General features: G+C 37.5%; 2 non-coding genes across 2 annotated transcripts; both read right to left on the bottom strand.

Moving 5' to 3' along the window:
- Nucleotides 1–1,593: 1,593 nt before the first annotated feature.
- Nucleotides 1,594–1,703, bottom strand: LOC122641236. The gene has a single exon (XR_006329882.1). It is a non-coding gene; the product is annotated as a small nucleolar RNA Z152/R70/R12 (small nucleolar RNA).
- Nucleotides 1,704–1,964: 261 nt separating this feature from the next.
- LOC122641235 lies at nucleotides 1,965–2,049 on the bottom strand. The gene has a single exon (XR_006329881.1). It is a non-coding gene; the product is annotated as a small nucleolar RNA R11/Z151 (small nucleolar RNA).
- Nucleotides 2,050–7,103: the final 5,054 nt, after the last annotated feature.

The following is a 7,103-nucleotide window of genomic DNA, read 5'->3' as shown; positions in this document are numbered from 1 at the left end:
GTGAGACTTGCATTTGAATTATTCGGTACTCATTTTTTCAAATACAATATGTGAATTAAGTGTCATCCACTGTTTCAAAAATTGGAATCTGATCTGTTGAATCAGAATTGTCGATTCCGACCGTTTCAGAGCTGGTTCAGAATCAGCAGGAATCAATTTGATCTTCGATTTTGAGTTTAAAATTCTTGGTCTTATTCCTATTAAATATGAAGTCATCTACACAAAATTTATTTCTTTTAAAACTTATTTCCACCATCTGTTGTTGAATGCTTTCCTCAGCCACCAGAGAAACAAGAATGGAGGATATAGTTTACTGTAAAATATGAAATAGGTTTTGCCATGCTTGGAAACCTTTCCACTAAACTCGTTAGTTTTCAACCACGAATCTGTTGGACAGACTGGGATCTAGGTTTAAACTCTTGGAGGAGATTAACGACCTTCGTCGATTCCAATTAAAATCGATCAGAAACTGGAATTAGTTAAAAGCTTAAAACTAGTGTGGAGTGGTGTGGAGAAGAAACAAAGATATTTCATTTATATATATTTTGGAAAATAAATTCTTCACCTTCACCAGGGTGGGAAGAAGCCCTTGCTCACTAGTGATGTCACCATAACCTATCAATGAACTCCCACACCCACTATTGATGAATTTGAAAATATCATTTCCCTTAATGAATTCCCACACCCAATATTGACGAATTTGAAAATATCATTTCCCTTGTTTATCTGTATTGATATGGTATTGATAACCATGATAATCTTGGGCAAGGGATTCTTCCTTGACCTTGGGCGACGAAAAACTAAAAGTCTTCTAGATCTTGTTATAGGAGTTAAGAGGTAAGTTTCATTGGATTCAAGTGTATACACAGCAGGCATTAGCTTTCACAAATAATGTGCCCTCTTTTCCCATAGTTTCTAGGATTTTCATCTTCTCAAATATGCTACACTGGATAATGCATCACACATGAGAGAATAAAAATTCTAGCTTTTAACAACAGTGCACAAACAATGTACCATTGTACCCTATCTGAGCTGTCCAATAGAGAGGAAATTTTTTTTGCTCCTATACAAGGCTGACAACTAAGAAGATAGAATAATTCACTTACCTTTTGGGTTCATAAATACCCTCCTAGGTTATAGTATTTTCTAAAGTATCCTTAAAGATCCCATTTCCTTGGCTGCCAGCCTTATAGCAAGAACATATTCATAACCGGTCTCGAGGACCCAAGAACAATGGAAAATTATCTCTGCAATTCCCAGCCTGGTCCAATTCCCTAGTGCCTATGAGGAGATGAACCCCATCCGGGCAGGGGGTGGAATGGTCATTGCGCCTCCCATGTTAGGATCACCAGGGGAACTAGACCGGGAAGAGAATTGCAGGAGATAAAGGTCAGACAGATTCACGCCCAGCGTTTACCCATTTATTAACAATTATAATCCTCTAAGTTCACAGGCCTTCTAAGGCCGCACTGCAGTTCACCGCAAGATTAGGCCAAGAATTTTTTTTTCAATCCTCTACATATGTTAAGAAACATCAAATTGAAGATTATGATCACAATTTTTTAATTTTTTCAACAGTAAAAGGACGAGATTTGAGCTCAGAGGAAGAAGAAGTCGTTTTTGTTGGTGACGAGGCTCACGGCGAAGCTTCTAAACAAAGCTCCGTCCACTACCCATCCCATACTTAAACTCATCATTGCATCAAATCCTCTCCACTTGATCACATTATGGATCTTTTGTTTCCGTTTGAATTCTTATTTTATTTCAACAACGAATGAACCCTTTAATTTCATTTTTACCAGACAACAAAAGCTCCCTAAACAACATTGATCAAACCAGATACGATTGTTTAACTGAAACTGAAACACCGATTAAGAAATCCTCAATAAGGAAATAAGAGAGAAAAAAAAAACCATGAAAGGAAACAGAATTTGGATACAAAGGAGACCAGGGAAGAAGATAATGAGCTTCAGTGTGTGTAACAATCAGATCATTGATAGTGATATCTCACTGAAATCCGCTAAGATAAAGATTTATCATCATTAGCCATTTTCTTCTTTGATACTCCCTCATCACATATAGTGATGACAACTAAAACAAATAAAATCAAGAAAAAAAAATGAATCATATGAAAACAGATGAAGAGGGCTATTGGCAGATTAGAGATTTGCCAGTGGAACAGAAAGGAAACATAACATAACAGAAACGAAAACTCAGTTCTATTCTCCTGCTTTTCCTCTTGGTTGGTGCGGTGGCTTCTGTCAATGACCATCTAGGGCGTAAAGTGTGATGTCTATATATAGAGAGAAAATTAGGGTTTCAAATTTTTACTTTTCAGGGATGAATAGAAATTAGGGTTACGGTCAAGGTCTCAAGGTCTCATACGGAGTCTGTATCACTATGCGTATATGGATATTACATAATTAGGGGTGTCAATCCTAAGCCCGCACCAATAGGACCAAACTGTCTTGAACGGTGAAAGCTCGAAATTGGTCTGACACGTTTGCTAATTGTGTTGGGCTAAGGTTCGACACGTTAGCTAAACATATCGGTTATGTTGCAAGGGGATGGACCAATGGGCACTCAATTGAGCCAGACATGTTTAAAGACTGATGTGTTTAAGCCCGTTTATGGATCGTTTGTTTTATCCCAATTATCCTATAAATTTTCTATTTTATCTCAAATGTATCATTTCTTAATCATTTTGATTAATTTATCATTTTGCATTATGTGCTATAAAAAAAGGACTATGGATCGGGTAACAACATAGAATTGATAATTGTATATTATTATACTATGAAGTTGATAGATCGAAAATAAACGGAGCACATAATCAAAGCTATTTATATTATTCGACATGCTATTATATGTATGTCCGTTTAGATTGGGAGTCATAGAGCTTGAAATAAATTTCAAAACTTCCTTATGGATGCCCAATAGCCCAGTGAGGAATGTACACTACTATTTTACCACACCTCATAGGTGCACTTCTCTATGCCTCTTGCTCGTAGAACCTTGTTCTCCCCTCCGGGATCCACAAAAAAAAAGACCTTATTAGTTTTCCTAACCATTACATCAAAAGCCCTAGGATTATCAGAGAATATACAATTAAATCTATTCACCCATTTCTAAAAGTTTCTATGGTAAGTTGTGATATGATGTCATGGCGATATGGCGATTTGGTTGGGGACGATACCGACCCAATACTATTTTTTTTATACGATAATGTAGATCGATACTGATCACGATATCGATTCTGATACCAAATTTTCGATACCAATACACCGATAAGTGTCAGATCGATCGATCGATCCAGAGAGAGAGAGAGAGAGAGAGAGAGAGAGAGACCATCAATTTGGTGATTTGATGATATATTGATATCGATTTCTTTCCTATTTATTTATACTCCATCTTACTTTCCCCTTCCTCTCCATCTCTGGCTCTCCGTCTAGCTCCAGCTCTCCCTCTTCCTTCCCCACTCAATCTTCCTTCCTCCTGCCCATTGCATCTCACTTCCTTGTCGTCGCCTCTCCCAAATCTCACCCACCCCCCACAACTTGCCCCTTCTCAGCCAGTGGTTTAGTCCAGTTGCTTCCCTTATAGTCACTTCCTAAGCAGTTACAAAAGCTAGATTTTTTACTTTAAGAGGAGGTTCAGGATAAAAAAGTGTTGGCTCGTGTGAAAATTTAGGTCGAAGACTACCAACTTTTATTTCTCTCCTTAATCCATAAATACAAATCTCACACAACTGACAAACCCAAAGACCCACTTGGCCAATAACTGAATGGGCTAGGGGCATAGGTCCTAGACCCCAAAAACTAATTTAACCAAACTGGACCAATTGTCACATAAAACATTCCAATCCTTACCATATTCTATACTTGCCCACTTCTTAATTTTAAAAAAAAATTAAGTTTAGGGAGTTAGTTTTCCTCGCGCTAGCGGTTGTGCCCAATGGATGGTGTGGGCTGGAGATGAGCAAGGAAGTTGTTTTCATAGGGGTTGGGAGAGAGACAGACTCAGACTGGGCCTAACCCTGGCGTGCACAACCTTTGACTTTAAGTTTATATGCTATTTTATTTTTTAATTTACATTTGTGCCGCTAAATTTCAAATGATTGGAAATGGGCTAAGCATGGGCATGGCCTGTTTACCATTTTAACAATTGGGCCTAGCTAGTCCAAGGTCTAATTAGCTCAACCCAGCTTGGCCTTAACAGATTTTGGGCCGGCCCATACTAAATCTGAGATTAGTTTGGCTTAGGCTGGACTGCTATTACAAAAAATGCTTTTACGATGTTTGTTTAATGCATAAAATACATCTGGTAATATTTAAATGTATAGGAGAAAGTTTTCCCCAACTCGAAGGGACGGTTCACCACATTATCCTCGGTTTCCCATACCTGTATAAGGTTTTAGTTCATTCCTCAAAATATCCTCCCTGGCTGAAGGAAAACTCGATCCAAATGTATATATGTCAATTAGGTGTATAAGTTTGGCTCTGTCGGCCTAAGCCCTCCCTAGCCCACCCTGAGCCTGAACAGGGCCTGGGCTGGATTTTTCAACCCTGGGGGTAGGTTAGGGTTGAAATTTTCAGGCCCTGCCGGGCCAGGGTTGAGGCCACGGGCTAAGCCCAGCCTGGCCTGGCCCTGTGTTAGGTTATGCTTTACAATTTATTATTTACATTTTGCAATTTTTGTTTAGTAAATAATTATCTAATTTTTTGATGAAAGTATAATCGCACAAACCACACATCAATCCCAAAAGTGTAACTTCTATTGTTTTACCAATAAGGCTATTGAATGAAAATATTTATAATTTTAAGATTGGACTATGATTTTTAACATAAAAAAAAAATTTTAATAGTTAATTGAGTATGAAACAAGCCAACATCCAATCACATGTGTCTTTTTTTTTTGATGCATAGGACTATGTAAATGGCAAAAAAGCAGGTCAAGACATGGCCAGCCCAGACCAGCCCAACCCGATCAGGGTCAATCAGAGTCTGGCTAGGATGAGATATCCCAGCCCGACCTAGGATCACTAGGGTATTAAAAAACCTGACCTAATCCGGCCTGTTTCATTCCAATGTCAATGCTAGATGATTGAAGAATTGGAGCCGAATTGGCGAAGGAGGTCCCTGGCCCAAAAACAGAGTGAAAGGGACATAACAATAGATGTCAAAAGACAAAATTGTCCCTCAGAGTCTGGAGTCAGAAGTCCAGATCACATCCTTGGACAAGGACGTGAACTGACGTCCTAGTATGTTAGCTGATTGACGCGTAGCACACTCAATAATGGTTACCTTGTTGTTCCATTTTTATTATTATTTGTATAAATTTCACAAATAAATGGAAATCACATTCTTTATTAATTTTATTTTTTCTTCATCCTTTCTCTTTTCCTTCTTCGTTGACAAACACCGCCGAGCATCTCTCCCCTCCTGCTAACCAACCGCCTCTCTCTGATTTAAATCCACTCTATTTTCGTCCTTTCCAAAATTACCCCCTTCTCCTACCCAAACTTGGAAAACTAATCCAAATGGAACAGAAGGTAACCAGTATTGAGTGTGCTACGCGCCATCAGCTAACATACAAAGAACGTCAGTTCACGTTCTTGTACAAGGACGTGATGCGAACTGTGTCCCTTAGACTGTTAAAATTTTCATATGCTATGGTAGAATGGTTTTGGTAATTGAAGCTATGTTGTTGTTGTTGCCTTGTCGGTAGAGAAAGACAGAAAACAATTCTTCTTGAGAAAAATTCGAGAAAGACAACGACAACAATTCTTCTTAATAAAAGACTTTAACATTTAATATTGCTTTATAGTATTTGGAAGATAATGAGATCATTCATGTTCCTTCCTGCTTCCTATTTGGATTTTTTCTTTGCTGGACTTTGTTTTATGTGATTAATTAAATCTTGACTTTGAAATTGTAAGGATATTTATGTAATATTCTTTCATATGTTCTGATAATTCTTTCATATATTCTAATATAATTTTATTTGTATTAATACTCAGGCTGTGAGGGACAATCTAGTAATTAGCACATCTGACTTAAACCCTAGTTTTCCTATAAATACTAGTTGGAGGCAGCAGTCTGGGTATTCCAAACTAGATACTCAGGGAGTAATGCTTTAAGCAACCTTGTACTTAAACCTTAAACCCTAATAATCTTAAAGTATTAGGATTTTTGTTTCTTTACAATCAAGATCGACTTTGGATTTTTGGATTCACGTTCAGCTTTGTCACAATTTTGGTTTGGAGAGATCGATTTTGGCGTGGTGCATACCATTCTTCATTCACGGCTTTGTTTATTTTGTGCGATCGGCTTCGATTGTCTGCACTCATGGTTTGGCTTGATCAATCTGCAAGTTTTGTCCGTATTCTGCTTTGTTTTTCTCATTCAAGTTTCGATTGCTGTGTTTTAAAAGAAGACAATAATTTTCAATGCTAAATTATTATATCCATGAGGTGAGAATCATTTTTTTCCCCTTATTTCTATCATTTATCTATATATATTTATCATCATCCAAGTTTGACTGGTTACGTTTTGGAATCGTTTCAGCGCTCTTCTTGTTCTCCAGAAATAAAAAGGGTTGATGATGATGATGATGATGCTGCTGCTGCATGGAATAAGAGGAGGAGGTTTGTATTTTAAACTCTAGCTAGAAGAAATGAATGGATTAATAATTATATTTGTACTTTGCAACGTAGATGCTAATAATAGGGGTGGTGAGAGAAGAAGGGGAGTGCCCCTGAGCCCAGACACACCATGAGGGCACGGTGATCTCTTGTGCCTGAGTAGGGGTTGCACATGACCAGTTAGCGTTCTTTCTCTCTATTTATATATATGTATATATTATATATTTATGATAATTAAATAGCTATATATTACAAGAAATAAAATCCATTAGATGCTATGGTCGACGAGCCATGAAGTTTGAAATGTGGAGGATTCTAGGGGTGCTCTAGTAATAAAAAAAATTGGACAAACAAACGGTAGTGATCTAGTTGGATTATTATCGTATCAGCTCTCTGTGGCTTAAGAGAGGGGCCTCTATATAAGAAACTAAATAAATAAATGTAAAAAAAAAAAAGATTC

Source organism: Telopea speciosissima, chromosome 9 (genome assembly GCF_018873765.1).
Source record: "Telopea speciosissima isolate NSW1024214 ecotype Mountain lineage chromosome 9, Tspe_v1, whole genome shotgun sequence".
NCBI lineage: Eukaryota > Viridiplantae > Streptophyta > Magnoliopsida > Proteales > Proteaceae > Telopea > Telopea speciosissima.
This window is presented reverse-complemented; position numbering and strand designations above follow the sequence as displayed.